The sequence below is a fragment of the Urocampus carinirostris genome, chromosome 5, assembly GCF_059441175.1.
Source record: "Urocampus carinirostris isolate Australia breed hairy pipefish chromosome 5, RoL_Ucar_1.0, whole genome shotgun sequence".
In the NCBI taxonomy this organism is placed as follows: Eukaryota; Metazoa; Chordata; class Actinopteri; order Syngnathiformes; family Syngnathidae; genus Urocampus; species Urocampus carinirostris.
The window spans coordinates 13,962,476-13,986,734 of NC_142353.1; the positions used below are offsets into that span (position 1 = coordinate 13,962,476).

At 41.0% G+C, this 24,259-nt stretch overlaps 1 protein-coding gene and 1 pseudogene across 3 annotated transcripts in view; both read right to left on the minus strand.

The window, feature by feature from the left end:
* emid1 (EMI domain containing 1) overlaps positions 1–24,259 on the minus strand; it is a 99,282-nt gene that overhangs the window by 41,949 nt on the left and 33,074 nt on the right. The gene's annotated exons all lie outside the window — the stretch shown is intronic.
* Positions 12,898–13,021, minus strand: LOC148365496 (U2 spliceosomal RNA; annotated as a pseudogene).

Consider the following 24,259-nt stretch of genomic DNA (forward strand, 5'->3'; position numbering starts at 1 on the left):
TCGGACAGGCAGAGCCTCTCTCGCTGATATTTTATTTTATTATTCATCTGTCATTGTTCTTCTGTGTCTCTGTTTACACATTCTCGTTCAAACTACTTACAAGACATGTTTTACGTGTCGCACATCTACGCCGCGTGGGGCCCTTTGCATCCCTTCCCTTTCTCTCTCGTGCAGTCCGCATTGCTAGCTTTTAGAGCAGAGTGGTGGCGGCGGAGGCGGAGAACCGGGCGATCAGGGGGACGGGGTCGGCCCAAATCAACTCTCCTCCACCTGAGTCCTCACAAATAAAATAAGAAATTTAACCTCCAAAAGCCGGCTCATAGAGCCAGTGATCTAAAATTCTGTCATAGCCATATAGGGACCCAGTGTGCATACGCTCGCACAACGCTGATAGCGATTTGTGCCTTTGAAAGTGGTGAGTACTTACAATTTTCATTTTTATTTTGTCTTATTTGACTCACTGGTTCAAAATACTATTTTGTGACAGTTCAAAATTACAGTGTGGCTGGTTTTACTTGATTAGGAAGAAACCAAAAATGTTGCTGTCAGGTCAGCCCAAGGTAGGACATTGTGACAGATTAGGATGGTTTGGCAAAACACCGGTTTGTTTGCAACTGACCCGTCACTAATTCAGACTGGAGCTGAAGGCCTAGGTGTGAAGTGCACGGCCCGTCATGAGTGTATGAGAGTATAATACACTGTGTGAAAGAGTATAGCAGTGTGTATGACAGTATATAAGTATGTGTGAGAGAGTATAGTAGTGTATTGTATCGTCCTGTTTGTGCATGAGTATGACTGTCTCTGTACATGGTTGTGTGTTTGTGAGAGTACGATGTTAATTGTGAGAGCAAGTATAATTTACTTCTCAAACAGCCTCTCATAGCCGATGACATGCCATTTACCCATCAGTTTTATTGAGACGGACACCTAAACAGTGCCTCCCTGCTGACCCACATCGACCTTAAACGTTCCCTCCCTCTCTTTAAAGTTGTATGTTTTGCGTCTCCTCCAATGATGTGAGACCCTTCTACCCTCTTCCCTTGATCCTGCAATCACAAGGTGAAAGAGTAAAAACAAGAAACCACACTTTCCACCGCTAGTTTAGTGTGGCAGGGAGGAGGCTAAGCGTGGGTGACCTCTCTATATAAAACACTCCCGACGCACCGCAACCTTGAATTCTGCGTCCTCAACACGTTGCCACAGATGGCCAGAAAAAGAAATCCAACATAAACACAAAAAAAAAACATATTTTGTCCTGTTGAAATACTAAACGGGGTGCTTAGAGCTGAACTCCAGAACTAAAATAATGAACTATATAAATTAATGTTACCATAGCAGGTTGGGTTTCACTGTAACAGTTCTTGTTTTCACAGTGGTTCGTAATTTCATCATTCATCGTTATTCTTGCCATCGGGGAACAAGAACTACTTGGGCTGCGAAATTCAATGGTGAAAGAAACACAAACCGTCTGGAAATATGACGGGTGATAATCGGGCCAAAAGTTGAGCAATAACGTTTCTGGATAACCAAAATGTTGCTAGTAGTCCCTAATTTCACACAGCGGTGTTAACTATTTACACAAGTGCTCTTTTAAAGTGTCATGTTATCTTACTTTCTGGTACTTTTAAAACAAGAGTATTATTTTTAACCATTTTTATACCATTTCTCGGAGGGTATATTATGTGTTTAACGGCACACCACATTCATTTGACAGCTGTAGTTGAAGATCGTAAGAAAAGACAACAGAAAGAAAAACATGTGAGCTAATTTTGTTCTTGGGTTGAAGAAAATATTTCACAGTCTGCATAAAAAAAGTCCATCGTTTGAATTGTAAAAACAAAAGCCAAGCAGGGAATATCCTTTCACAGTGAAACAAAAATTCTTGCAATAAATATTGTGTTTGGCAAACTTACTGATTATCAACATATTAAATAATGGTGCTCAAAAACCATAATTATCGTGTCATGTTAGCATTCCTTGCAGCATTATTGAATAGACAAAGATAATGTAAAAGGTATAAAAACGAGAATTAGAATTGTGAATTATCGTCATTCACAACGATGTAGTCTAGTAAGCGTTGTTTACAACAAAATTAGACATGGCACTCCAGCGTAAACAGGTAATAGAGGCTTAATAAAGAAACATTTCATCAAAAGAATGTCAGGGTAAATAGGCAATAATAATTACGAGGTAGTGCTTGGAGACTGGCTGTTGAAAGTGCATCGTAACAATGGGGAAATAAAAAATAGTGCAGTAACATTAGGCAGCAGCAAAATAAGTATGTAAGTGTTACGCCTGCCTTAAAGATACAAATACCTGAATGACTAAAAACCTGTGTTACACCTAGAACTGCTAATGAAAAATAAGTAACAAAAAATAAAAATACATTTTGCATTGGTTCTGTCACACCAATAATTACAAGAACTCTGATGTTTTGATTTAGAGTTGGAGTGCTACTTTAATGAAGGTAATATGGCAGCCACTCCAGCAGCTCCCGTGTTATTTTCGATTGTTCTCAGCTCAGGGATGCTGCTGGAAAAGTGAATTTCCCTTCGGGGATGAATAAAGTATCTATCTATCTATCTATCTATCTATCTATCTATCTATCTATCTATCTATCTATCTATCTATCTATCTATCTATCTATCTATCTATCTATCTATCTATCTATCTATCTATCTATCTATCTATCTATCTATCTATCTATCTATCTATCTATCTATCTATCTATCTATCTATCTATCTAATTAAAGTCCATTAACATTTACTGTTTCATTCTCACCAGACTTCAAAGACTGCTGCTCATCATAATAGCCATTTGTCAATAGTATCCCATGGCACATACTGTGTGCCTTAGGAAATCATGTTGTGAATTATTGCATTCTATTTAATTGGCCCCAAAATTATTGACGATATCTCATCTCATCTCATTAGCCGTACCGCTTATCCTCATTAGGGTCGCGGGGGGCTGGAGCCCATCCCAGCCATCTCCAGGCAGTGGGCAGGGGACACCCTGAACTGGTTGCCAGCCAATCGCAGGGCACACAGGGACAGACAACTCACTCGCTCGCTCATTCACACCTAGGGACAATTTAGACCGGCCAATTCACCTGAAATGCATGTTTTTGGAATGTGGGAGGAAACCGGAGTGCCCGGAGGAAACCCACGCAAGCATGGGGAGAACATACAAACTCCGCACAGGAAGTCTGGAGCTGGATTTGAACCCACGACAGGTTCCCATGACATGAACTGTGCCGCACAAGCGCTAACCACTGCGCTGCCGTGCTGCCCTATTGACGATATAAAGATATAAATAAATGAATAACTTATACATGGGTAATTTTTTTGATAAAAATCCCAAACTGAAACAATAAACTGCAGGACTGTTTGCTATAAGACAAGCTACTCCGAACAAACCATGAAGCTTTATGCTTCTCAGAGACCCTTTAGTCTGACCCTAATTACTTGTTAGGGGTTGACAAGCGCTCCAACTTTGTGCACTCAGAGTTCGCCAAGCACGACCCAATCCAAAAAGTCTCAGCCTAACACGTCTCAGGTTTGTACACAGTTGGTAAGTGGCTGAGGGAAACCTTGGTCCTCAGTGTTTGAAGAACAAATCCACTCCTGGACACGGCCTTAGCCCGGAGAATGGGGTCAAAGTTTGTTTCCCTCCCAACCCCAGTTCCTCCCCAGGCCCTGGACATTCACCTGCTGGAAACGGTGACACACGTTATGGGGCTAGTAAAGATAAGAACATCCGGGAACCATCTCAAAAGGATCCGGTTATTGGTATTGTAGATTCGTTTTACAATACTTTAACAGTCTTTATTTGCTCTGAAGAGTTTTAATGTCTTCTGTCGGTCACAGCACTCATATAGGATTTTCCTCTTGGAGTCTGAAATCAGTGAGTGCATGTAAATATTAAACTGTTTTAAATAAGTTATTACTTGATGCCCATGTAAATGATATAAAGCATAAAAATCTCGCTGACAACTGTGCAGATCTTTCCATGGAAGTTGTTGAGCACAGTAACTGTAGGTTTCCTTCATGAGCCAGGACACAATGATTGCCAAACTGCAGTCATTAGAAACATACAATAAATAATACATTGTGCTTTCATTGCAAACCACAAAACTGCTTTGGTTTGCATGGCTCCAAATGAACTGGGAACATCACATGTGTGTCAAGTTTTGTTTATTTGGTGATTTTACTTCTTTTGAACGGCTGTGCCAAATTGCACCACAATTGCCTGTGTCATTTACCCCAGGATCTCAAATAACATTCAAATTATTTTTCCCCCCAATGGATCATTCCAGTGGGGCATCATTTTGCCCAGTTATGGGATTTGACTGGATTAAAAAAATGCTCCATCAAAGAGTAGATTCAAGTGTGAATGCCTGAGTTCATTCATATGGAATAAGTAATCCAAAGTCTTAGTGCGGGACAGTTTTCAATAATTAAATGTTTGGTTTGAAATCATCAATAAACGTTAAGTATGTTGACGACATTTGGCACAGAGTTGCAGAAGCTTAACATGCAAGTATACTCGCTTCCGCTTCAGACATTGAGGTATTATTACTTTGAATCAGGCTGATCAAAGAACAACTGTCTATGTTTTCCAGATTCTGTAGAATCTTGTCATGGGCTTCTTTTATCTATTGTAGAACATAAGAGACTAGCACTCTCACAGTTACTTTGATTTAGACAGCTTGTATTCTTTCCCCAAATAGAAAGCTCACAAAACTGTCAAAAAAACATAAATTACCATGAGAGATATACTTGCTAAGAATAGTTTTATTGAGGATTATAAAGTAACAGAGACAAATATACTGTAGATATCAGTGTTCATTTTACCTCTGAAAAGTGATGGGTCCCGGGGACTCGCATGCTCAAAAATCTATGGGTCCCAACAGAGATCTATGGGTCCCCAAAATTTAGTGTGCTCCATGCCCTTACAAACTGTCGTACTTTCCCTTACAAAATACCAAAAAATCTTTTTTTTTTCAAACATGTTTATTTATTCAGATTCAGATTCAGATTCAGATCTACTTTATTGTCATTCTAGTACACGTGTATACAGAACGAAATGTCGATGCATCTGACCCCCACAGTTTCCTTGAATGTACAGATATAAATAATGTTGTATTGTATTTTGGCTACGTGTAGTATTTTACCATAGTGCCGATAGTGCAAGAAGAGTAGCTAACCAGATGTGCAATATGGGCAGTCAGGTTAACAAGTCAGGTACACAGTAACATTAACACTGTAACACAAACGCTGTATGTAGTTTAACATGTTATATTGTACATGTGTTTCATTATATCATATATATTGTTAATGAACATTTTGTTGTGAGACACTGAGTTGCTCGACATGAATGAGGTTTAATATAAAAAAAGTTCAAAAATGAAGTCGCTTGGACGTTCACTGTAGAAGGAAAAAATACATTCAAATATAATTAAGTAGAATAATACATTTTCTTATTCAAATTATTAATTCATTTTCTGCATTAAATTATTGTTGGTAATATACTGATTAAAAGGGCTCACCCCAAACCTGTCTTTTTTCATTTTCTCCTCTTATACTTCCTTTTTTTCTTCTTTATACAACATAATCATTCGTAATATAATGAATCAAAGCAAGTGAGCCGTTCGAGAGCGGGCTCTTTAAAGAGTTGAGCCGAAAAAGCCGGTTCTCTAAAAAGAGACTGACTTTCACTACACAACTCGAACTCGAGATCGACGTGCAGACGAAAACTCGATCCGCGAGACCAAAACAACAATGGCTGATCTGCCTGACGAAAAGTTTGGAGTGCGGTAAATCTTTGTTAAAAAATGATAATGACAATTTCGTGTCAAAAAAGTTGCGTCCCGGGGACGCACGTTGATTTGACACGATGCGTCCCCAGCAAAAATAATGCGTCTAGGACGCAGGGACGCGGGCAAACGAGAATACTGAGATATTAAAGACTGTGCTGTTCAATTAAGTGTATCAACCTTAGAGCCCGGTCACACAGCCGTTTGCGGCTGAATCACGGCCAGAAATTTCTGCCTGTGAGGCGGACGCTTTTGGACGCTTTGAGATCGCCATACAGACGAGATACAGCAGTGCTTAATACGCGGTCGGAAATTCACGCGCGGTTGGCAGCGCGAAAAAGTTTAGCGCTGCTCAATACTTTAGAGCTCGGGTACACAGCCTTACACGGGCGTATCGAGGCTGAATCACGTCCAGAAATTTCTGGCCGTGAAGTAGACGCTGTTTGGCGCTGTTGGACGCTTTGAGACCGCCATATAGACGAGATACAGCAGTGCTTTACTCGCGGTCGGAAATTCACACGCGGATGGCCGCGCGAAAAAGTTTTGAGCTGCTCAAAACTTTGAGCACGTGTTAACCGCGGGCGGCACACGAGGTAATGACGCGGAAATGACGCGGAACAACGTGCTCTGGCCGCGGCCAGGGCGTGGTTACACATGGGTAGGACGGGAAATTTCAGCGGGTCATCTAGGTGGAGCATGGTCATAGCATGTTCTGCGCCTGTATCGCGGTGTTATTACGTGAAATTAGCGTGTTACGCGTGTGACGGTCAAACGCCTTTCTCCGCGTATATACAGTGCGGTTTGCCGAGCACGCGTCAGTTGTGCTCGAGACTTCAAGGGGTGGACATGGATCCCCGTCACCGTAGTGACCTCGTCTTAATCCATTTTTATTTCTTGACATTTCTTTTCATTTGATAACAAGATAATAAAATAAAAATGAAAAACTATTACAATAATAACATTTTGGCTTCTTCGGTGCCATAGCTTGAAATCTTGATCTTCACGGGACTGTGTCTTGAGCGGTTATGATTTCTACAGCCCAGTGTTATGCCGAGAAATGCATCCCTGCCGAGATTTGCATCCCCTAGCTACTATAACCACTTTTACCTCGTTTTATCTCACTTTTAGGCAATGTAATGGCGAACATATAACCAAATCCACTTCGTCTTGCAGTTGTTGGGAATGTAATACAACATAAACTATTCCGTCTTTGTTTTTGTTGTGAACGTAATCGAACGGTAATGCACACCGTATATAAATCACTTTTGAGAACTGTTATGCACTCTACCGTAAAGCTTATTATGCAGAAATAAGCTTTATGGTAGAGTGCATAACAGTTTCAATACGAGTGATTTGAATAGAAAAAGGCAAAATAAACATGTTACGTGCTCAAAAGTGATTTGTATACGGCGTGCATTACCGTTCGCTTACATTGACAACAAATACAAAGACGGAATGGTTTAAGTTGTATTACATTCCCAACAAATGCAAGACGAAGTGGTTTTGGTTATATGTTCGCCATTAAATTCCCTAAAAGTGATATAAAAGTGAGATAAAATGAGGTAAAAGTGGTTGTAGTAGCGAGGGGATACAAATCTTGGCAAGGATACATTTCTCGGCATAACGCCGGCTCGGCAGCTTTTATACCCGTGGTCCACACGAGAAAATGACGCGGAAATGACGCGATGAGGAAGCGGAACAGTCGCCGCCGTCTGTTTTGCGGGCATACCACCGATGAACAGCGGGTTGGCCAATTTTGCGCATTTTCCATCGCGGGCAACCACGGGCAAAAAAAAACCCGCAAAATTTTACCCGCGATACAGACGCAAACGGCTGTGTGACCGGGCCCTTATATTCTTATTTCTGTGCAAACCGTAAAAGCGCCTCATGTCAAAAAGCCATATTGGCCCTGGGGCGAGCTGTCTAAATAGCCCTTAGCAGGATATTGATCAAAGATGGAAAAAACATAGCTTTCAAAATGGCTGATAGCAGGATAATGATCAAACACTGAAAATGCAACCCAGAACGCTTGCTTCAAACGTCACTAGCACATTACTACCAGAACTTGGCCTTTGTCTTTATCGATATGGTGCCCAAAATATTCTGCCATTAAAAAACACCTTTTGAAAAGTAGTTCAACTCCAGCCTCTGATCTACCAACATCACCTGGAACTCAATGAACATACGACGGACAAGAGAAAAACAATTGTCCTTCAACAAAATCAACACTTTTTACTCCATCCATATTGTAATGATTTGTCTTGAGCAGATTTTTTCAATAAAAGATTTGTGTATTCATGCAAGAGAACATTTAAAAGGGCAAATGATTAGCGTAAAATTCGGACTATAAGCCACCATTTTCCCCCCCAAGCTTTCAACCCTGCGGCTTCTGCAACAATGCAGCTAATTTATTCCTTTTTTCCAAATGGCTGCCAGGGGAGCCCCAGCAGTAAAGGTAAGAGTGTGACAGGTGGAATATATGTGTGAAGGAATATGCAAGTTTAACACGCTTAGTGCATGAATAAAATAAGCATGAACAGACCCTCATCATGGTAAAGATGTCAATCGAAAGGGGAAGGCTAACTACTCCAAGGAGAATAATTTGGAGAAACGAACGGGTTATAGGAAGCAAATTCCACTGAAGCAGACATGTTTTAGGTGTATCTCTATTAACTGTTTACACGGTTGGATTCTATGGATTGTCCTTGATGTAACAAAGCCATTCTCGCGCACATTCAAAGAAATTGAAAGATGACCAGGGGACGTAATGGCGTGTTACACCGGCTTTATAGTTTTCAGGTATCTTGTTTCAGACTGATCATGATGTTTCTCTGATAAGTTAAGTTTAAAACGGTCATCATATCTTGACTCTCAAGAGTTTTAGCTCTCCAATGATATGTGGCATGACATATTTCAGTGACTGGTGACATCGTGCAAGACACCAATTTGTTCATCAGAAGTCAGGCGGCCCAGCACTGGACCGTCGGAACGTTAAAAGGTTAGGGAACCGCATATTATTAAAACTCTTTTTTGTGTAGCGTCTTTCTTTGTAAATATCTCATGTTTCAATGTGGTCACATGCGGAAATAAGTCAGGTGCGACTTTTGTATGTACAAACTGCTTTTTCCTTTAAAAGTGTACTGGGTGTAGCTTGTATTTAGGTGCACTCTATAGTCCGAATTGGATGGTATTGATGTTTGATTGATTGACCAAACGTAGGTCTTGGGTTCTCAAAGATCCAAACTTACCCAAGCATAAATGTATGAGTCTTTTGCTATGAGGCAACCTCATACTAGTACAGACAGTGGATTAACAATGAACACCCTTGATTTAGTTTGAGAGTAAAAGTACAAGGATGTGTGGATGTGTGCACACACACACATGCTAAAGGAGCATACGAGTATATATAAGAAATGGGAGTGAAGTAAATGAGAGTGTGATGCTTAGCCGGATCTAATCCCTGGGTGAATGGCTTGCTGTGTGCCAGGCATTCCTCTGTGTCTTTTTAAGGCTTTTGGGGGATTAGACCCCACTTACGCCCAGGGCCGCAGAGTGGGATCAAAGCTGACTTGACTTTTTCAGGCTCAGTGAGTGGAACACTCAGGTGGTATCATGGAATAGAACACTGTGCTCAAACGTGAGATGCTGACAAAGGTCGTATGCACCTGGTCGGGGTCCTATGTAGCACACACTGTCATTCTACCCACTGAATAGGCTGATGGGTTTAGTGACAAATACTGACCCTTCATATTAAAGAAGTTGCACACCAACTAATAATGACCACAGCTATTTAAAATGAAATACATTTCTAAATTGGGCTATCAGACAAGACAAAACAAACCTGATCTTTGGTGACCTCTGAACAAATGAGTGGAGCAATACAATATCTGACCTTTACAACAAACACAGGCTTTCTCTAATCCATTACTTGTGAGGATGAGGTTGTGTATGTGACCTGACTTCAGGCAGGGACAACACGGCTAATTACTTAAATGCAGGAATTTGGAAACCTATCTGTAGCATTGATGACAAGTAATTAACCTTACTGGTATAAGAACAAATTTCCCCCCAGGAAATAAGCATCATGACATCCGTGGGGGTTTACCAAAGCAAGCTGCAGATAAATATCTTGACGACAGGCTTAGGCCTGTACAAAAAACTAAAATCCCTATTTGTTGGGTCTGATATATCTTTTCCATTCTATTCTTTCTCTTTCTATGTGGAAAGTTATTATCCTTGTCAGCCAAATGTGTGCCTCATATAACCTCTGCTTACGAGCCTTTTTAAGTCTCCAAGTTCCATATCTGCTTTTTTCAGGACATATCCGTGCACACATACACAAGCAAAGCAACTACCCGAAATGACGACACCCCCGGTCTGGCAAATGTTTCTCCAGTAAGAGGTTCTGTCTCGTGTCTACATCCTCCGAGAAGAAAGTGGCCCTCATTCATGCAGAGACTTGGTGTGTTTGTGTTTTGCACCAATGCAGATAAGCTTGCGTGCGCTCTGTGCTCAACAAAGGGATGATCAAGTAAAAAACAGACCGGGGTCTGGGAGGGAAATTTCTTTTATAAGAGAGTCATGAAATGTTCAATCTGGTACTGATGTGGTAAAAGAGACTAAAAGCAATGAAAATACAACAACAAAAAAATGCAGTGGTAAGGATCTTAGAAAATAAATTAAAAAAACGTTCAAAAGTCTTCCATTGGCTTGATTGATTTATTTACCTTTTGCAAATAAGTAATTTGGCGCTAGACGTAAAATATACATATTGATGTAGTAATTGTTTTTTTAATGAGTTGTGTACATTTTTAAGAAATCATATGAGTCACCACGGCATTAGATAAATGTCTGCAAAGTCGAAATTGACATTTTGATACATGGATATATAATATACTAGTTATTGTATAGAGGGGTTTGTGTGTGTGTGTGTGTGGGTATATATATGTACATATATATATATATATATATATATATATATATATATATTTTTTTTTTTTTTTTTTTTTTTCCAGCGATAAGAAAAATCTACAATACTTTTTTGTAAGGTTTATTGTTCTGTATTCTTTATCAATTGTCCATTATCCGTTATCGGTCAAATCATAATACGCTTCTGTCACGAGACGTGGTGGCGTGGAAGGTGACCGGACCAGAACGGAGGCAGGAGGCATGAAGGGAGAACTCAAATGCGTTGACGATCCATAGGTTTTATTTAATAAAATAAAAGTCGCCCAATACTCCGAGGCAAAACAGAACAATACAGAGTTCCTCCGGCACGAACTCAACAGGACAAGGCATAACAGACCGGGATTGTGAATAATGAGTAATGAACCAGCCCCCGCCAAACCCAAAATCCAGCCTTAAATAGCAGAACAGCAATCAGCTGATCTGCTTCAGCTTGAGTTCGGGGGCGTGGCATACTGGTCGTCATGGCGACCGTGACAGAGCCCTCCTCTTAAGGGACAGCTCCCGAGGTCCCAAAAAAGAAAAAATTACTACCTCGCGCCCCGGAATGTTGACGATCGCGATTGGGGCAACCCTGCTCCCTCCTCCGAACACGCAGGAACGGGGAGAGGCAGGCGCCATCTGCGTCGGGCGGATCGGAATCGGCGCTCGGCAGGGGGGGTCTGGTGGCCAACTGGACAGGGGATGACAGTCAGGCAGAACCGACGAGAACAGGACAGATAAACAGGACAGGCCGATGCAGAAGAGTCGCACTCAGGACAGGCCGATGCAGAAGAGTCGCACTCAGGACAGGCCGATGCAGAAGAGTCGCACTCAGGACAGGCCGATGCAGAAGAGTCGCACTCAGGTCAGGCCGATGCAGAAGAGTCGCACTCAGGTCAGGCCGATGCAGAAGAGTCGCACTCAGGTCAGGCCGATGCAGAAGAGTCGCACTCAGGTCAGGCCGATGCAGAAGAGTCGCACTCAGGTCAGGCCGATGCAGAAGAGTCGCACTCAGGTCAGGCCAATGCAGAAGAGTCGCACTCAGGACGGTCAGATGCAGAAGAGTCGCACTCAGGGGGGTCAGATTCAGAAGAGTCGCACTCAGGGGGGTCAGATTCAGAAGAGTCAGGCTCAGGGGTTCAGGTTCAGAAGTGGCGATTCAGACAGGACAGGCGGAATCAGAATAGGCAAGACATGAGAGGGTCAAAATCAAAACAGACAAGACATGAGAGAGTCAAAATCAGAACAGACAAGACATGAGAGAGTCAAAATCAGAACCGGCAAAACAGGAGGAGTGGAGTCGGGCTGGCAGGCAGCGGAGTCGGAGTCGGGCTGGCAGGCAGCGGAGTCGGAGTCGGGCTGGCAGGCAGCGGAGTCGGAGTCGGCCCGACGGGCAGCGGAGTCGGAGTCGGCCCGACGGGCAGCGGAGTCGGAGTCGGCCCGACGGGCAGCGGAGTCGGAGTCGGGCTGGCACGCAGGGGAGACGGAATAGCAGGCAATCGGCACGGGAGTCGGGCAGGCAGGCATGAGAGTCGAACAGGCAGGCGTCAATTCTTCCTGGGACCCCATTCGAGGCACAGCAAGGGCCACGACGGGCGGGGCCGTGGTTCGAACGGGCAGGGAAGGCCAACTCAGTAGGCGCCTGCCGAACTGCGCTCTCCAGCTCTCCCAAGTCGCGCTGGGATCGTTCGCTGAGTTCTATTTGTTGGCTGGTTCATTCTGTCACGAGACGTGGTGGCGTGGAAGGTGACCGGACCAGAACGGAGGCAGGAGGCATGAAGGGAGAACTCAAATGCGTTGACGATCCATAAGTTTTATTTTACAAAATAAAAGTCGCCCAATACTCCGGGGCAAAACAGAACAATACAGAGTTCCTCCGGCACGAACTCAACAGGACAAGGCATAACAGACCGGGATTGTGAATAATGAGTAATGAACCAGCCCCCGCCAAACCCAAAATCCAGCCTTAAATAGCAGAACAGCAATCAGCTGATCTGCTTCAGCTTGAGTTCGGGGGCGTGGCATACTGGTCGTCATGGCGACCGTGACAGCTTCAAAGCCAAGGGGCCGAGACACTTGCTCTCAGCCAAGAGGCTGAGTCAAGGTCCTAGCCACAGAGCCAGGCAGCGATCAGTGTGAATGCACCGTTCCCGGAGGTACTGCAATACCGGGCTGATGCGTGGAGTGGACAGAGCAAGCTCTTATTCTATCTCCCGATCGCAAAAATCAAACTTACAGCATTGCTGTATTTTGGGGATTCTTATGTCAGCACACGATAACTCCTGGATAGTACTCAAATCTGGAACCACAGCGGGGTTGCCCGTACAACCAAGAGCCATACAATGACGCCCATTTCTGATAGCAAAGGAAATAGGCATAAAGGATACATATACATTTAGACACATTAAAGAATAGTCATCTGCATCATAAGTAAATATATTTGTTCACAATCTTTTTTAACATGGTGTCAAAGTATCTTACCTGAATTACATGTACTACTATGACCTATGACCTATGACCTTTACAACAAACACAGGCTTTCTCTAATCCATTACTTGTGAGGATGAGGTTGTGTATGTGACCTCATAAATGAATAATACAAAAATTAGTTGAGGCCAAACATTAAAAAACCTTTGGGTATTTTCCATTTTGATGGGAGATTTATGATCTGAAGAAGGAGTTCTTTGAGTTGTAGAGCAGATCTAAGTATTCATTTTTTGGCCAGATTTTTGGCAACGGCAAAGCAGAAGAAACATCAAAGAAAAATTGAGCTAACACATCCTGCTTTAATTGCAGGGGATGCTGAGATGTGATCAATCATTCAGTGACAGAACTTATAAATATGTTTTCAGATGCATTGCCCCTGGTTGCCCAAACATACTGAATTCTTGTTTCATTAAAAAACAACTATCAACCAGAGATACTATGAAATGGGCAATAGAGCCAGTCGACTGCTAGCCTTCCAACTTAAAAAGGCCCAAACAGATAGAATTATATCACAAATAAAACATCCTATCTCTAAACAATGTTTAGTAAAACCCAAAGGTATAGCAGAAGCATTTGCAGATTATTATAAAGAATTATACAAGGACTCAGAAAATGACTTAGATAACTACACGGCACAAAACTTTTTAGGAAAACTACATTTACCAACACTAACAGGGGGGGATACATTAGAAATTATTCGCCCCATTACAAAACAGGAAATACAAGATACAATAAATAACTTAAAAATAAATAAATCACCAGGAACGGATGGATTTCCGGGGGTGTTCTACAAAAGCTTTAAGGAAGAATTAACACCAGTACTGCATAAAGTATTTAACTATGCTCTAACAAAAGGAGATCCCCCCAAATCATAGTCGGAAGCCATCATAACAGTCTTGCACAAAGAAGGAAAAGACCCAATATTGTGTGAAAGCTATAGACCAGTTAGTTTACTTTGTAATGACCTAAAAATTCTTACAAGCATACAGGCAAAAAGAATGCAGAAATTTATAGCGAAATTAATTAGAAAGGATCAAACAGGGTTTATTACGGGAAGGCAGGGTGCAAACAATATTAGGAGGATACTAAACATAATTACGAGCACAAAAAACAACTATCATAAAGGGTCTGGTACTGCTAATCAGTAAGTTTCAAGGCTCTAGGAATGATTTCAGTATGATTAATCATGTTTAGATGGCAGTATTGCCTTTGAACAGATCTTTGTCCACATATCGAGGCAGCCCTCACTTCCCTTTTCTGGCTAAAGAGTGTGTGTAGTCGACCTATGGAGTGAGTAGGCGTACTGAAGCAGTGTAGTGAGACTCCCAAGGTATAGAGAAATGGGCAACAGAGCTTCAAGAGAGCGTTTCCTGTCAAAAAAGATGACAAAGACCCATCGTCAGTGTCTGGTCAAAGAGGGCTGACATTTCGCCATGATGACTGAAATCATGTGATCGCTCCACTGGAAAAATCGGGCGCTGAAAAGTTCTTGCAAAGATCATGCAACATTCATGCACAAGTTCAGTGTTCTTGCAATAAAATGTTACTTTGCAAGCAAAGTCCCCTTGTGTTTATGTAAACCCTTGTTTAAATATTGGAGGTATCACAAATGCAAAGAAGCAGCTAAGTGAAAGCTCTGCTTGAAATGCATCTTTTCACAAAAAGCTGTTCTTCTGAAAAGTTTTCTTGGAAAAGAGCATTATCAAGACCATTGGCTTTTGTTCACTAAAAACTGGTAAAAAGCTAGAAACCCAATTTTTATATAAGCCTTTAAAAATGAGTCAAAATGGCCAAAATTGTCTGGCACTGGCATTGAATGAGTTAAATAGCACTACAAATCTTCATCTATGAAATGGAATCACTGAGAAAGGAGTAACGATAACAGGAATGATGAGAGGTGATAGGGGAAGGAAGTGTGCTCACTCCCTTTATCCTCTTCATCCTTCTGCCTTCACACCAGAATGCAGGTCTTATCAGTACAACATGTCCACAGTCGACTTGTGTGAAGACATGCACTTCATGATGAAAGAAGACACAAATGCACACAAACACAGAGAACGCAAGGGGAGGGTGCCATGCAGAGGACTGGAAACAGATTATAGGAGGAGCAGCGAAGCGGGGAAACAGATGAAAACGTAGCCGAGCCGTCAACACCTCCTCATCGCGGACAAACAACAGGCCAGATGAGAAGCTAACAACTACGCCATCAATCATGCTGTGTGTGTGTCAGCTCATAATAAAAGAGCACGGTCCATGAGGGTCTGCTGACCCCTTGGGTCTCAAGTTGGGCCTGGAGCCGTGAGCTTACAAAATAACTCAAACTCCCCTTCTTCTAAGGCAACAATGCCGGCATCCACAATGTTTTACCACGACAAAAGTCTTCCGTACACTCCTTTATACCCAAGAGTTGATGAAGGCAGTCCAAATTTCAGAATAAAACTCTACAGTGAAAGCTATACCAAAATATAATTTTCTTTTTTGAATAGGATCAGAAAGTGTAGTGTTCCTTGCCACAATTATGCAAATATGTTTTAAAATATTACATGTGGTGGGGTACTCGAGTCTCCAACCTATCTGGCTTGTTTGCTGTAGAACTGTGTCATCTTTAAAGGAAAACAACACGACAAATGGCAAATCCCATTAACACAACATGTGACCAAAAAAAAAAAACATGCTGTAGACTTAATGCATGTACTCTTTCCTCACATTTTGCATGTTTAAGAATTTGTGATTACCTTTAACAACGGTGCAACATCCTGAAATGTACTGCATAAGTGCAAGTTTCTTTGTTTACATGTACGTTTACATGAAGTTGAGCTATTCCAAGCTTGCTTGAATTTCAGACAGGAACATAACATAAAGAAAATATATATTTTAAATGTATTAAGAGAAAATGCTCATTTTATTTTTTTCTTACTTTACTGTACTTAAAATAATTTTATTAAAATATGTACAGTAAATAATAATGAACCTCAAAAGCAGTGATTCATTAAATTAGCAAAATATTATCAAGTTTAATGGGATCATTTGACTTGATAAACATGACTAAGTTTCCTAAAAAGTATTTTCATTCTGTTCGTTTATTTAGGGCGGCACGCAGCACAGTGGTTAGCGCATGTGTGACACAGTTCTGAAGTCATGAGATTGAACATTCCTGTGTGGAGTTTGCATGTTCTCCCCGTGCTTGCGTGGGTTTCCTCCAGGCACTCCAGTTTCCTCCCAAATTCCAAAAACATGCATGTCAGGTTAATTGGCCGGTACGAATTGTCCCTAGGTGTGAACGAGCGAGCGAATTGTCTGTCCCTGTGTGCCCTGCGACTGTCTGGCAACCAGTTCAGGGTGTCCCATGCCCACTGCCCGAAGTTAGCTGGGATGGGCTCCAGTACCCCCGCGACCCTACTGAGAATAAGCGGTGCAGATAAATGATGGATGGATGTCCGTTTATTTGGAATAATGCAATCAAAGTATTTGTCTATATCACAAAATTGTGGCTAAGGGCAATTGTTCACAAAACGGTAAACATACCTGGTAGGTATGTTTTAAAACAGAAATACCCCTCCAAATTTTCTATCATGGCTAAACTGTATAATATTATGGCATGACAGGTAAATGTGGCTGGCTGACAAAAAGTTGGCTATGTTTTGTGTTTGTGTAAATAAAAAAAATGGAATCAGTTCTGCACTTACTAACTATGTCTCCATTTCCATTAGTCCCCAAAAGGAATCAAAATACATTCAATGATTTCAACAGGGGTTGGCCATCAGGGCCTGCCAGGTCTTCTCTGCTGGCCTAACAACCGTCTGAATCTTGTGATGTTATATTTTGTTAATGAATAGTTATCAAATAATTCCAACTTGTCTGTCAGCTTCATTTCATTGCTTTTACTCTGGTTGTACTCCTTCCAGATACATTTTTCATACTTAAGCCGTTAACCTATCACATTCCAGCCATTACTTGTTGCAGATTTACTGTCAAATGCATTTTCTAGACTGACTTTTAGCACAAAGCTGTACATCAGACCAGTGAACGTGATGTACAGGACAGATCCCTGAAAAAAAACCCCGTAATTTTCTCATTTTATTTGGGAGGACTTGGGAGGAGAGGTGATTAAAGCTGACCCCAGCCAGCGATGTGTGCTGCTTGAGTGGGAGGTGCAACCTTTTCCGCAGATCATGTCATGTGAGGTCTTTTTTTAACACAAACAAAGTTAACAGTTTCCTCCTTCAGCTTGCGTAAAGAAAAATACTGCATTTGGAACCAATTACAACTGAGTTGTACTGAAAATTTTGTTATTTCAATAGAACAAACGTAATTTTGGAGTAAGCATTTGTAGTAAGTCAACAACGTCAAAATAATTTATTAAAGCTTCACAGCGATAGGAAGAAAGGGGGCCGTCTTTTGGAGAGTTTCAAGGGTGGACATATATTTACTGAAGTTCATGACACTTTCCAAGAGACTTGCTATTAATTGCTAACAAAGTCAAAGTCAAGGCGGTTGGTGGTGACATACATAACACTGACAAAGATAAAATATTTGGACTATCAGCTACGTAAGCTTCACCCAAGAGTGTTTGTGTGACATACATAAGTGTGTGTTTTTATCAGACTGTGTTGTGTACAGTGCATAAAATGCAAACATGCGACATAGTCATCGTACATTTGGTTTCAAACTGAATGATAATTTTTCTCCTAGCTCATACTAGACAGAGTTTAATACTTAAAAACGTTTCTTACTCTTACTATGCTGTCCCTGTGCCACAAACTTAAGCTCAGGAAGAAATTTGGTGTAGATAAACATTTAAAACTCTGCTACAATTGTATTAGACTTCACGACAACTAGGATACTGTACAAAAAAAAATTCGGTTTTAAAGCCCTGTATTTTCACTAATATCATCTACAATGGGATAAGCTTAGAAATTGAGTAAACAATCTTTTACCACATAAGGTCAAAGAGTCAATACTGCATGAGCAATAGTCAAATCTAATCTAATCTGATTTATTCTAATCTAACCATCCATCCATCCATTATCTGTACCGCTTATCCTCAGTAGGGTCGCCGGGGTCCTGGAGCCATTCCAGCCATCTCCGGGCAGTGGGCAGGGGACACCCTGAACTGGTTGCCAGCCAGTCGCAGGGCACACGGGGACAGACAATTCGCTCGCTCATTCACACCTAGGAACAATTTGGACCGGCCAATCATAAACCTTATAAACTTTATAAATCCAAATTTGCGCGCATGCGTCTGTGTGTGTGTGTTTGTATGTGGCTAATAGGCTCCGAAACACCAAAACCGATTTTCGTCAAAATTGACACAATTGTTTTTAGGCCTGTTCTTTAGGTTTTGTGTCAAGGCACCCCCGATAAATACCATCACAATTGATAAACGTGGTGTTATGCTACGTCCATGCCAAGACAGGGGTCCCTGTTCCTCGTCCTCAATGCTGGGCCAAACTTGCACCTCAGCCAGCAGAGGTGGGGATGATCACAATCAACCTAGCTGTAGCCGCTTTCATCAAGGCTGCAGAATTCAAAAGCTGCTGGAGACAAGTGTGCTTAAATGTTTATCATCTGAGGCTAGTTGAAGGTAATCCACGTGCTAACCTGTTGCCTCTCCTCTTGCTCCTAGACTCCTTCTTTGCTGAAGACTAGTGTTTCCATCCCCATAATCGTTCAGCACCCCCTTCATCAGACTTCCTTCGGACCACGCTTAAACTTAGTATCATAATTTCAACAAATCCTGTCCTATGACGTCCTGTTCTGTTTTTTGGGTGCTTGATATACTTCTACTATTTGAAACGTAACATGAAGCACAGCATTGCCGAGCATTCTATTGGTTTGCTGGGACGTGTGGGGACGTTGCCTGTTGGACCGAGCCAGTACAATGTATAGACTTCGCTAAATGGTGGTGAGAGCTGGTGAGGCGGGGCGGCTTTTTTTCATATGAGATCATGTTTAGGGATATTGTGAGCTTGAGGAATTTCTAAAAACTCTGTCAATACCTATATTTTATGTTGGTCTGTGTATTTTCCAGACAGCCGTTTGAGACGTTTGTGATTAAGAGCTATACAAATAAACTTGACTTGACTTAGCCACTCGCTCCGGCGGCGCTTGTTTTACAGTGCAGCGGGAAGCCGTTCTTCTGTAAGCTGTTACTGGGCCACAAAGGGATAAGAGTGCCAGGCAGTAGAGGTTGTTCAGCTTGTGAGTTAATTATGTCGGATAATTTTCGGACAAGCAATCAGTGATGGGGATTCAGTCGGGTTTTCAGGAAGCTGCACTTTCGGCTCGGCTCACCAGCAACCCCAACAACCTCGCCCAGGGAGAATGCCCAGCATCCCAGCTTGTCATTCATGAATCAACTCTCCAACAACTACATTTACTATCTAGTTTTTTTCTAGAAAACATTTTTTTTTCCACAATCACTCACTAATGTCTCTATCTGTTCATCCATTCAGCTATTTCATCTCCTAACATTGTATCAATTCATTCAGTGCCTGTTATTCTATTTATTCTGTTTTAATAAATTCATCTGATCATAGATATACCCATATTACCATCTTCCTCCTCAATAAACCAATCTAAATTCAATTATTAATGCCAATAGACAATTAAACATTAGATTGATGTGTAACCTGGGAGATGAAAGACACAGAGATCTCCGTCCAACATTTACTTAAATCTCAGCCTTGAGCTGTCAGCAAGCTACATAGAAGCCAGAGAGCTGCTGGCTCCTTAACTACTTTGTCATTCCAATTTATCTACAGTTTGTCAGGCAAGCGACTGCAACATTTTCTCTCATGCAAAGCCTCGTGTGACATTTTGTAAATTGAGATTATGTCACAAGAGTGTCATTGAAGTGTCAAGTGTTGGCTGTCTAAATTATGTGCGCCTCTTCCCCACTTACAACAGGAATTCTACAGAATATAGGAATCATTTGTTTTCACAACGTGTAATACACACTAGAGACAGTGAGTGCCCAGGTCAGATTTAAAAATACAAAAAATAAGATATACAAGATACATAATAAACATCTGTAGTGAGAAGTCCTTAATGAAACTTCCCGTGACCCTTTGAGATATTTCAATCCTGACAGAATCCATTTTGGCTACCGAAATAAGTTTAGAAGCCAAAATGAGGTTAAGACATTACACCAAACTGTAGGAAACCATGGTGACTGTGGATTTCCTTCTTAATACGAATACTTTTTTCGTGCTATCCCTAGAAATCTTTAGAAATGTTGAGAGAACTGTCTCTGGTTTGATTCGCTGACAATCCAAAGCTACTTTAGGTCAAGCTGTATTTACTCTCTCCAGTGTTCCCTCTAAGCTGCGCGCGTGCGCAATTGCGCACTGCTCGCACATTCTCAGTGCACAAGACAATCTAGCCAGCGCACAAAAATGAGGGGTCAAAATTACTAATTAAGAAGCGACTTAAGTCTAAGTTACAGTGCATGAAGGTTCCCCTGACGTTGTGTCCTAAATGCGGTATTTTGAAGTCGAGTCAAAGCAGAACGAAGTTGAGTAAAGTTAGTAGAGTTTGTCGGGCACCGGCTTCTTCAGCTCGGCTCACTAAAAGCAACCGGCTCTTTCGGGTCCTAAACGGCTCTTCAGGTTGTTTTTGCTTCTTTAATCCAAACATGACCAAATATTATGTAAAATTATGCAAAAAATGACTTAAAAGAATGGGGGAATAGAACAAAAAAGAAAAAAAAATACCAAAATGAAAAAGTAGTGAAAAGCTGAGAAAAAAAGAAACAAAAGGAAGAGAACAAATTTAGAAAAAAGCCAGAAAAAAGAAAAGAAAGCAATGTAGGAAAAAAGTAAATAGAGAACAAAAAGAAAAAAGTAACAGCTGAGAAAAAATAAACACAATGAGATTTCTTTAAAAGGAATTAAAAAAAAAGTAGAAAAAAAAACACAGAAAAAAGAAAAAAAAGTTTGTGTTGCATTCAAATAATTTCCAATTATATCAAGTGAATCTTGTTGCCAACATTGTACTTCCACTAAAAAATGTGATTAAGTACAGTTCTGTATCTTACACCTGACTAAATAAGCCCCCAAAAATGTTAATATTATGCGACAAACTATATCAGGAAATAAAAAGACATGGATATACAATGGAACCTCGGTTCTCGACCATAATCCGTTCCAGAACCCTGTTCGAAAACCGATTTGGTCGATCACGGAAAATCGTTTTTCCCATTAAAAGTAATGTAAAATTGTTTTAATCCGTTCCAACACCCTAAATGTTTAGCAAGAACGTAAACATGAAGCTAACCCAGGCTAATCGTACGTTCGCGTTAGCGTAATCTTCCGTACAAAAGATTATGAACATGTAAAAAAAAAAAAGAATTATGAATAGGATTTCTTACCTTTGTGGTGGACGGTGGGGAGAGAAAAATCATCAAAAGTTTTTCAACCTCTTCCAAAACTTGCTGCAGTTGCTTGCTTATAGCGCTAACTTCCTTAGCCGCATCACTCGATTTCACAGCCTCCTTATTCTTTACTATCGTACTGATAGTAGATTTAGCCACGCTGTATTCACTAGCAAGATCGGAAATTCGTACACCTCTTTCATATTTAGCTATTATGTCTTTCTTAAAGGCAATAGTTGGACGAAAAACTTGTTTTTTTTAACCTGTCCTGCGTGCACCGACCTTCTCCGAGGGCATAATTAGGGGCTAAAACACCCGTGCGCCGCTCAGCATCGCACCCTAGCGTACCGGCGTTCGAACTCCGATTTTTTGACCGAACAGCGAAGCAAGAATTTCTCGAAATTTTTGGTCGAACACCGATTTGTCCGAACTGAGAGGCGTTCGAAAACCGAGGTTCCACTGTACTGTGAAAGAATTGTAAGAACAAGCGACGTTTGTAGGCCGTAAAACCTTTGCAATAGTACAAGTCAATTCACTTAAAAGAGAAAAATAATTTTGCATTGCCAGAAACTCAGCAAAAGTAACTTGATGTCAAGTTTTGGACATGTTTGATGATTAATTATCTTGCCACACTTGGGATTGCTGTTGCTCACTGTTGTTTCAAGCGTTGCTCACCGACTTTGTGTGAACGTTCAGACCCGTGGAAAATTAGAGGGAACATTGCTCATCTCCTGAGGAATCAATCATTGACCCAGAAGATAGTTGCTGGTATACCAGTACAACTCAAAGACAAATGAACACTGTGAGTACCAGTGTTGGACGTGGTTCTGTAAAGGAGTAATTAGTAACCGTTACTAGTGACGTCATTTTAAAATTGATTTTATTGGTGGGCCGTGAGGGCCTGCAAGGCCTTCTCTGCTGGCATTAAACAAATCTGAATCGTGATGTTGATTATATTTCAATACTTAAATACTAAGATATTCCAAATTGTCGGTCAGCTTTTTTTATTGCTTTCCACCTTGTTCCTGACCCTAGATGTGCGATTTAAGCACTTACAATATTTAAGCCATTAGTTGTTTTCAGGCCTCAGAAAGCTACCCCAAGGCGTGCAAAAGAGGATCTGCAGCCTCTGACGAGACCGCTCATGCTGCAGAAACAGATTAGAAAACTCCAAATTTTGTCGATGAAAGGTGTAATTACATTTATGAATGTTTTTAAAATTGTATTTTTTTACTAACAATTTAATCAATATTCAATATTGATCACATGAACCCCTAATCATTAGGCGTTAAAATGAAATATAATATTTACATTTATGTATCGTAAAATGAATGACAATGCAGTTTCTCAAAATGTCTTACAAATCAAGGAAAAATAATGTCAATTCATTTATTATTTAAGTAGATGATGGAATCTCATCTTTAAACCACACATGTAAGTACTGCCTTGTCTAGGTTAAGCACAGATTATTTAATATTTTCCCATTAATTGATCTGCACTACAGCAGTACAGTGTAACTTATTTCTCCAAAGAATATCATTGGACAAAAACATTGGTAAAAAAAATAATAATGACATAAATTGAGTCATGGAGTTGACAATCTGACTATTCTAATACAGAATTTTGATATTGATTGGACACATTTGATTTATTCAGGGAAGCATTGAGAAAATATGTGAGCATTCAATCACACGAGTTGGAAGGTTTTTTTTAAATGATAGACTGCTCTTGAATCTCCCTTTTTTTGAGCTGAGTGGATCATTTTGATCTGGTCATTTTGAATGTAGCTTGCATGCTGAAAAAGTGTGAGTACTCCTGTCCAAAAACCTTTATCACAATAGAACTTGGCACCCGTGGCGTGATAACATTCCCAATTTAGAACAGGCCGGAACTACAGCCCCAGTTCTCGTGCTTTAAGCTCACGCAGGGAAGGAATAAATCAAGTGCTCTGAATTTAAGACCAGACTGTAATCCTGCTTTGTATTGAGGTCGGGGCCAATCTGGCCGGATAGCTAATAACACTCTGTTAATTACTCTTTGTTTACTCTAGTCACTCATGTCGTTTGAAAGAAAACATGAAGGGTTCATATTAAAGGACTTAGCTAAGGATAAGCAATGATACTTAAGGCCGCTTGGGTGCTTAGGACGCGTATCCTTCTCTGTATTTTAAGTTTTTGACTTCAAAACAGCTTCATTAAATTATGTCGTCAATATGTCAGGCCTGGATATGAAAATGAAAGATATTATCAAATTTGATGAGAATAAGTCAAAGCCAGTTAGAGGTAATCTGATCGTGGATTTTTTTTCGTCTGGATTACAAAAGCTTAACAATTTTTTTCAGACCAGAATCTAATGAGGCTTGTAACATTTGAAGATTTCGGACGGCTGAGTGGTTAGCATGTTCTGAGGTCACGGGTTCAAATCCAGCTAACAGCCTTCCTGTGCAGAGTTTGCATGTGTTCCCCATGCTCGCGTGGGTTTCTTCCAGGCACTCTGGTTTCCTCACACATTACAAAAACATGCATTTCAGGTTGATTGGCCAGTTCAAATTGTCCCTAGGTATGAATGAGCAAGTGAGTTGTCTGTTCCTGTGTGCCCTGCGACTGGCTGTCAACCAGTTCAGGGTGTCCCCTCC